The sequence below is a fragment of the Oncorhynchus gorbuscha genome, linkage group LG19, assembly GCF_021184085.1.
Source record: "Oncorhynchus gorbuscha isolate QuinsamMale2020 ecotype Even-year linkage group LG19, OgorEven_v1.0, whole genome shotgun sequence".
NCBI classification, from domain to species: domain Eukaryota; kingdom Metazoa; phylum Chordata; class Actinopteri; order Salmoniformes; family Salmonidae; genus Oncorhynchus; species Oncorhynchus gorbuscha.
The window spans coordinates 78,577,607-78,587,495 of NC_060191.1; positions in this window are offsets into that span (position 1 = coordinate 78,577,607).

Sequence of the window (9,889 nt, forward strand, 5' to 3'; positions counted from 1 at the left end):
CATCATTACACACACCTGGACCCCATCATTAAACACACCTATTAGTCATTACACACACCTGCACCCCATCATTACACACACCTATTAGTCATTACACACACCTGGACCCCATCATTACACACACCTGGACCCATTATTACACACACCTATTAGTCATTACACACACCTGCACCCCATCATTACACACACCTATTAGTCATTACACACACCTGGACCCATCATTACACACACCTGGACCCATCATTACACACACCTGGACCCCATCATTACACACACCTATTAGTCATTACACACACCTGCACCCCATCATTACACACACCTATTAGTCATTACACACACCTGGACCCATCATTACTCACACCTGGACCCCATCTTTACACACACCTGGACCCCATCATTACACACACCTGGACCCATCATTACACACACCTATTAGTCATTACACACACCTATTAGTCATTACACACACCTGGACCCCATAATTACACACACCTGGACCCCATCATTACACACACCTGGACCCATCATTACACACACCTATTAGTCATTACACACACCTATTAGTCATTACACACACCTGGACCCCATCATTACACACACCTGGACCCCATCATTACACACACCTGGACCCATCATTACACACACCTGGACCCCATCATTACACACACCTGGACCCCATCATTACACACACCTGGACCCCATCATTACACACACCTGGACCCATCATTACACACACCTATTAGTCATTACACACACCTGCACCCCATCATTACACACACCTATTAGTCATTACACACACCTGGACGCATCATTACACACACCTGGACCCCATCATTACACACAGCTGGATCCCATCATTACACACACCTGGTCCCCATCATTACACACACCTGGACCCATCATTACACACACCTGGTCCCCATCATTACACACACCTGGTCCCCATCATTACACACACCTGGTCCCCATCATTACACACACCTGGACTCCATCATTACACACACATATTAGTCATTACACACACCTGCACCCCATCATTACACACACCTGGACCCATCATTACACACACCTGGACCCCATCATTACACACACCTGGTCCCCATCATTACACACACCTGGACCCCATCATTACACACACCTGGTCCCCATCATTACACACACCGGGTCCCCATCATTACACACACCTGGACCCCATCATTACACACACCTGGACCCCATCATTACACACACCTGGACCCCATCATTACACACACCTGGTCCCCATCATTACACACACCTGGACCCCATCATTACACACACCTGGACCCCATCATTACACACACCTGGACCCCATCATTACACACACCTGGACCCCATCATTACACACACCTGGTCCCCATCATTACACCCACCTGGACCCCATCATTACACACACCTGGTCCCCATCATTACACACACCTATTAGTCATTACACACACCTGGACCCCATCATTACACACACCTATTAGTCATTACACACACCTGGTCCCCATCATTACACACACCTGGACCCCATCATTACACACACCTGGACCCCGTCATTACACACACCTGGTCCCCATCATTACACACACCTATTAGTCATTACACACACCTGGTCCCCATCATTACACACACCTGCTCCCCATCATTACACACACCTGGTCCCCATCATTACACACACCTGGACCCATCATTACACACACCTGGACCCCATCATTACACACACCTGGTCCCCATCATTACACACACCTGGACCACATCATTACACACACCTATTAGTCATTACACACACCTGCTCCCCATCATTACACACACCTATTAGTCATTACACACACCTGGACCCCATCATTACACACACCTGGACCCCATCATTACACACACCTGGTCCCCATCATTACACACACCTGGTCCCCATCATTACACACACCTGGACCCCATCATTACACACACCTGGACCCCATCATTACACACACCTGGACCCCATCATTACACACACCTGGTCCCCATCATTACACACACCTGGACCTCATCATTACACACACCTGGTCCCCATCATTACACACACCTGGACCCCATCATTACACACACCTGGTCCCCATCATTACACACACCTGGACCCCATCATTACACACACCTGGTCCCCATCATTACACACACCTATTAGTCATTACACACACCTGGTCCCCATCATTACACACACCTGGTCCCCATCATTACACACACCTGGTCCCCATCATTACACACACCTGGTCCCATCATTACACACACCTGGTCCCCATCATTACACACACCTGGTCCCCATCATTACACACACCTGGTCCCCATCATTACACACACCTGGACCCCATCATTACACACACCTGGTCCCCATCATTACACACACCTGGTCCCCATCATTACACACACCTGGACCCCATCATTACACACACCTGGACCCCATCATTACACACACCTATTAGTCATTACACACACCTGGACCCCATCATTACACACACCTGGACCCCATCATTACACACACCTGGTCCCCATCATTACACACACCTGGACCCATCATTACACACACCTGGACCTCATCACCTTGATCACCTTCCCTTTATTTAGCCCTCAGTCATCAGACAGTATTGGTTTGTTTTCATGTTCAGTATGCATCTCCTGTTTTGTTCATTTGCCTTGCATCATTGTTATTAAGCTCTCCTTCTGCACCTGCTCCCTGACTCCCTGAGTATACCTGCTACCTTCTACACCTGCTCCCTGACTCCCTGAGTATACCTGCTACCTTCTACACCTGCTCCCTGACTCCCTGAGTATACCTGCTCCCTTCTTCACCTGCTCCCCGACTCCCTGAGTATACCTGCTACCTTCTACACCTGCTCCCTGACTCCCTGAGTATACCTGCTACCTTCTACACCTGCTCCCTGGCTCCCTGAGTATACCAGGGAAAGGAATAGGTTATCTCTCTCAGGGTCAATAACAAGAGGAAAGGATTAGGTTCTCTCTCAGGGTCAATAACACGAGGAAAGGATTAGGTTATCTCTCTCAGGGTCAATAACAAGAGGAAAGGAATAGGTTATCTCTCTCAGGGTCAATAACAAGAGGAAAGGATTATGTTATCTCTCTCAGGGTCAATAACAAGAGGAAAGGATTAGGTTCTCTCTCTCAGGGTCAATAACAAGAGGAAAGGAATAGGTTATCTCTCTCAGGGTCAATAACAAGAGGAAAGGATTAGGTTCTGTCTCAGGGTCAATAACAAGAGGAAAGGATTAGGTTCTGTCTCAGGGTCAATAACAAGAGGAAAGGAATAGGTTATCTCTCTCAGGGTCAATAACAAGAGGAAAGGAATAGGTTATCTCTCTCAGGGTCAATAACAAGAGGAAAGGATTAGGTTCTGTCTCAGGGTCAATAACAAGAGGAAAGGAATAGGTTATCTCTCTCAGGGTCAATAACAAGAGGAAAGGAATAGGTTATCTCTCTCAGGGTCAATAACAAGAGGAAAGGATTAGGTTCTCTCTCTCAGGGTCAATAACAAGAGGAAAGGAATAGGTTCTGTCTCAGGGTCAATAACAAGAGGAAAGGAATAGGTTATCTCTCTCAGGGTCAATAACAAGAGGAAAGGATTAGGTTCTCTCTCTCAGGGTCAATAACAAGAGGAAAGGAATGGGTTCTCTCTCTCAGGGTCAATAACAAGAGGAAAGGAATAGGTTCTCTCTCTCAGGGTCAATAACAAGAGGAAACATTTACATTTTTTACATTTAAGTCATTTAGCAGACGCTCTTATCCAGAGCGACTTACAAATTGGTGCATTCACCTTATGACATCCAGTGGAACAGCCACTTTACAATAGTGCATCTACATATTTTAAGGGGGGAGGGGGTGAGAAGGATTACTTTATCCTATCCTAGGTATTCCTTAAAGAGGTGGGGTTTCAGGTGTCTCCGGAAGGTGGTGATTGACTCCGCTGTCCTGGCGTCGTGAGGGAGTTTGTTCCACCATTGGGGAGCCAGAGCAGCGAACAGTTTTGACTGGGCTGAGCGGGAACTGTACTTCCTCAGTGGTAGGGAGGCGAGCAGGCCAGAGGTGGATGAACGCAGTGCCCTTATTTGGGTGTAGGGCCTGATCAGAGCCTGGAGGTACTGAGGTGCCGTTCCCCACAGCTCCGTAGGCAAGCACCATGGTCTTGTAGCGGATGCGAGCTTCAACTGGAAGCCAGTGGAGAGAGCGGAGGAGCGGGGTGACGTGGAGAGAACTTGAACACTAGACGGGCTGCGGCGTTCTGGATGAGTTGTAGGGGTTTAATGGCACAGGCAGGGAGCCCAGCCAACAGCGAGTTGCAGTAATCCAGACGGGAGATGACAAGTGCCTGGATTAGGACCTGCGCCGCTTCCTGTGTGAGGCAGGGTCGTACTCTGCGGATGTTGTAGAGCATGAACCTACAGGAACGGGCCACCGCCTTGATGTTAGTTGAGAACGACAGGGTGTTGTCCAGGATCACGCCAAGGTTCTTAGCGCTCTGGGAGGAGGACACAATGGAGTTGTCAACCGTGATGGCGAGATCATGGAACGGGCAGTCCTTCCCTGGGAGGAAGAGCAGCTCCGTCTTGCCGAAGTTCAGCTTGAGGTGGTGATCCGTCATCCACACTGATATGTCTGCCAGACATGCAGAGATGCGATTCGCCACCTGGTCATCAGAAGGGGAAAGGAGAAGATTAATTGTGTGTCGTCTGCATAGCAATGATAGGAGAGACCATGTGAGGTTATGACAGAGCCAAGTGACTTGGTGTATAGCGAGAATAGGAGAGGGCCTAGAACAGAGCCCTGGGGGACACCAGTGGTGAGAGCGCATGGTGAGGAGACAGATTCTCGCCACGCCACCTGGTAGGAGCGACCTGTCAGGTAGGATGCAATCCAAGCGTGGGCCACGCCGGAGATGCCCAACTCGGAGAGGGTGGAGAGGAGGATCTGATGGTTCACAGTATCGAAGGCAGCCGATAGGTCTAGAAGGATGAGAGCAGAGGAGAGAGAGTTAGCTTTAGCGGTGCGGAGCGCCTCCGTGATACAGAGAAGAGCAGTCTCAGTTGAATGACTAGTCTTGAAACCTGACTGATTTGGATCAAGAAGGTCATTCTGAGAGAGATAGCGGGAGAGCTGACCAAGGACGGCACGTTCAAGAGTTTTGGAGAGAAAAGAAAGAAGGGATACTGGTCTGTAGTTGTTGACATCGGAGGGATCGAGTGTAGGTTTTTTCAGAAGGGGTGCAACTCTCGCTCTCTTGAAGACGGAAGGGACGTAGCCAGCGGTCAGGGATAAGTTGATGAGCGAGGTGAGGTAAGGGAGAAGGTCTCCGGAAATGGTCTGGAGAAGAGAGGAGGGGATAGGGTCAAGCGGGCAGGTTGTTGGGCGGCCGGCCGTCACAAGACGCGAGATTTCATCTGGAGAGAGAGGGGAGAAAGAGGTCAGAGCACAGGGTAGGGCACTGTGAGCAGAACCAGCGGTGTCGTTTGACTTAGCAAACGAGGATCGGATGTCGTCGACCTTCTTTTCAAAATGGTTGACGAAGTCATCTGCAGAGAGGGAGGAGGGGGAGGGGAGGAGGATTCAGGAGGGAGGAGAAGGTGGCAAAGAGCTTCCTAGGGTTAGAGGCAGATGCTTGGAATTTAGAGTGGTAGAAAGTGGCTTTAGCAGCAGAGACAGAGGAGGAAAATGTAGAGAGGAGGGAGTGAAAGGATGCCAGGTCCGCAGGGAGGCGAAGTTTTCCTCCATTTCCGCTCGGCTGCCCGGAGCCCTGTTCTGTGAGCTCGCAATGAGTCGTCAAGCCACGGAGCGGGAGGGGAGGACCGAGCCGGCCTGGAAGATAGGGGACATAGAGAGTCAAAGGATGCAGAAAGGGAGGAGAGGAGGGTTGAGGAGGCAGAATCAGGAGATAGGTTGGAGAAGGTTTGAGCAGAGGGAAGAGATGATAGGATGGAAGAGGAGAGAGTAGCGGGGAGAGAGAGCGAAGGTTGGGACGGCGCGATACCATCCGAGTAGGGGCAGTGTGGGAAGTGTTGGATGAGAGCGAGAGGGAAAAGGATACAAGGTAGTGGTCGGAGACTTGGAGGGGAGTTGCAATGAGGTTAGTGGAAAAACAGCATCTAGTAAAGATGAGGTCGAGCGTATTGCCTGCCTTGTGAGTAGGGGGGGAAGGTGAGAGGGTGAGGTCAAAAGAGGAGAGGAGTGGAAAGAAGGAGGCAGAGAGGAATGAGTCAAAGGTAGACGTGGGGAGGTTAAAGTCGCCCAGAACTGTGAGAGGTGAGCCGTCCTCAGGAAAGGAGCTTATCAAGGCATCAAGCTCATTGATGAACTCTCCGAGGGGACCTGGAGGGCGATAAATGATAAGGATGTTAAGCTTGAAAGGGCTGGTAACTGTGACAGCATGAAATTCAAAGAAAGGAAAGGAATAGGTTATCTCTCTCAGGGTCAATAACACGAGGAAAGGAATAGGTTATCTCTCTCAGGGTCAATAACAAGAGGAAAGGATTAGGTTCTCTCTCTCAGGGTCAATAACAAGAGGAAAGGTGTAGGTTCTCTCTCTCAGGGTCAATAAAAAGAGGAAAGGATTAGCAACATAAAATGCACTTGCCATCACTGTGTTAAAATGGCTTTGATCCCTTACTGTCTTTTTTGCCACATTCGGGCCATTGAAATTGTTCCCACCGACTCAGGCGTTTACAGCTCATCGCTTGAGGAGCGGTAAAACAGTAATCATTATGTTGTCTTGTTCACTTGTCAGTTTGTTACTCAAACAAATAGAGCATGGCTATTCGCCTACCAATTAATGGGTTGTCATTTAGGCTGCGTAGACAATTTTCATTAAAGTGTTATTCATTTAGACAGATGGCCTGAGTCGTGCTGTGATTGTCTTGTCAATTAGACTTCAACAACACATAGACTTAAGGTGTCTTTGATGTGGTATAATAGTTCACCGTTCACCTCATTGCAGGAGGCTAATCATCTGTCGAGAGGCTGTCCTTTAGTCTGTACAGTTCGTTCATCTCCACCGTTCTTTGTGTCCAGGTTATCCAGGAATCAGTTTGGTGTCCATTAGTAGTGGTTTATTTGTAACAATTCAACCATGAAGGTCTGATTCATTCAGTCTCCTCTGAATAGTTGACGTTGAGACGTGTTAGTTACTACATAACAGGTCATGACTTTTGGTACTGAAACAGCGGATGAGGATTCATTGGTTAAGTTTTGAATCCTGTTGTAGATTATTCCTGTAGGAGCAGTGTGTTGAAATGTTTTGGAGCCGGAGTTGGATGTGGGAACAGACAGGGAGATGTAGTTAGTGGAGCGTAGGCTGTAGGAGGACTGGGAGATGTAGTTAGTGGAGCGTATGCTGTAGGAGGACTGGGAGATGTAGTTAGTGGAGCGTAGGCTGTAGGAGGACTGGGAGATGTAGTTAGTGGAGCGTAGGCTGTAGGAGGACTGGGAGATGTAGTTAGTGGAGTGTAGGCTGTAGGAGGACTGGGAAGGTAGTTAGTGGAGCCTAGGCTGTAGGAGGACTGGGAGATGTAGTTAGTGGAGCGTAGGCTGTAGGAGGACTGGGAAGGTAGTTAGTGGAGCGTAGGCTGTAGGAGGACTGAGAGAAGGAGAGTAGTTTAGAGAGGTAGAGTGGAGCGTAGGCTGTAGTAGGACCTGAGAGAAGGAGAGTAGTTTAGAGAGGTAGAGTGGAGCTTTTATAATAACTTGTGTGACAGGGGGGAGTTGTCTAGAGTCTCGAGAGTCCATTTATAGGCACCAATAAATACTCTTTTAAACATTTTTTTACTCAGGGCACAATTTCAATTGTTTGTACAAAATATATCTCACAAGTCAATCTACTGGGAATAGAGTTGTTTTGAATATTCATTAAAATCATCCCCTTCAACTTCTCCAAAACCGTCATGCATTGATATCTTCACTTACCAAAGATTCACACTGCGGTTTTACACAAAAGGTAATAATGTTTCATCGTATGAAATATTCATAATGCCCAAATTCTGCTGCTCACTATGCAGGCTTTCATTTAGACGATGTGCGATGGTACATGATGTGCTGGTTTCAGACGAAACTGTGTATTGGAATATTAAATAGCACTTTTTAATCAAGATGGTAATGATAAGAGTTCATGAAAAAATTTGCCTAGAATGTTCAGGTCTATGTTTCACAGAAACTTGGATATTACAATTGGATTATAAAAACAGATGTGGGTTCACTTCAAGATATCCCAGAATTATACTTCTAAATTAGAATAATCTGGCTCCTTGAAACCAGATATCCCAGAATTAGGTCTATACTTCTATATTATAATAATTGCGGTATAGACACTCTCAATGATCGGCTAGGAAAAGCCAACTGACATTTACTCCTGAGGTGCTGACTTTCTGTACCCTCGACAACTACTGTGATTATTATTATTGGACCATGTTGGTCATTTATGAACATTTGAACATCTTGGCCATGTTCTGTTATAATCTCCAACCGGCACAGCCAGAAGAGGACTGGCCACCCCTCATAGCCTGGTTCCTCTCTAGGTTTCTTCCTAGTTTTTGGCCTTTCTAGGGAGTTTTTCCTAGCCACCGTGCTTCTACACCTGCATTGCTTGCTGTTTGAGATATAAGCTGATGTAAGAAGGGCTTTATAAATACATTTAATTTGATTTGATTTGGATTTAATCTGTCTCCTTGACACCAACCCTACAACCATAGGCTGTTTTCTACTTCAGATGTATTTTCAATCGTACATTCACTAATTTGTAGACCGAAAATCCAATGTTGTCATGGAAACTGGAACACATTTAATCATTTCAATGCAGAAAATACACCACCTCCAGAAAGATTGCTATATTACTATATTTATAGTTTAACATAAGGCTCAGCATGGAGTTTGAATCCATGTGCAGTGGTGTTGATATGTTTGTCTCCTTCGGTAATGCTGCTATATCTTGGCAGATATCTCAAGGCGATAATATCCCAGACGGGAGAATCCTTCAGATCCAGAAACGTTGATTGCTATCAATGTGTAATCACCCAGAGGAGATAAAGTCCATTCTGAGGGAGCACAATTAGAAGTTCTTAGAGAGAACGAGAGCAAGACAGAGAGAAAGCCTCCCCCCACCTCTCTGTTGTCATTCATTTTGACTGCAGTGGGCTAAATCAGGGTCTCGGTAGTCTTAAACAAATCGTCTTTCAGTTCTAGGTATGCACCTCACACGCTCAGTTATAGTCTTAGAAAACAGAAGAGACCTGTACCATGACTCCCAGACGGTCCTACTAGGCTCATTCACACGCTGGTAGTCTTTGCCTGTGGATCTTCTCTTGGCTGCACAGGGTGGGGCATTATAGTCCTGCAATATCCTACGGTAGGCCTCCCTATCTTACCTATCCTAAACTGAGTTAGCAGTGGAGCCCTGAGCTCCACGTTATCAACCATTCTTGGTCTATCTCTGCAAGCCACAGAGGTTAGCTCATTCTTGGTCTATCTCTGCTTGCCACAGAGGTTAGCTAATTCTTGGTCTATCTCTGCTTGCCACAGAGGTTAGCTCCTTCTTGGTTTCTTTCTGCTAGCCACAGAGGTTAGCTCATTATTGGTCTATCTCTGCTAGCCACAGAGGTTAGTTCACTCTTGGTCTATCTCTGCTAGCCACAGAGGTTAGCTCATTATTGGTCTATCTCTGCTAGCCACAGAGGTTAGCTCACTCTTGGTCTATCTCTGCTAGCCACAGAGGTTAGCTCATTATTGGTCTAGCTCTGCTTACCACAGAGGTTAGCTCATTCTTGGTCTATCTCTGCTAGCCACAGAGGTTAGCTCACTCTTGGTCTATCTCTCTGCTTGCTACAGAGGTTAGCCCACTCCTTCCTACAGTTTACACTTC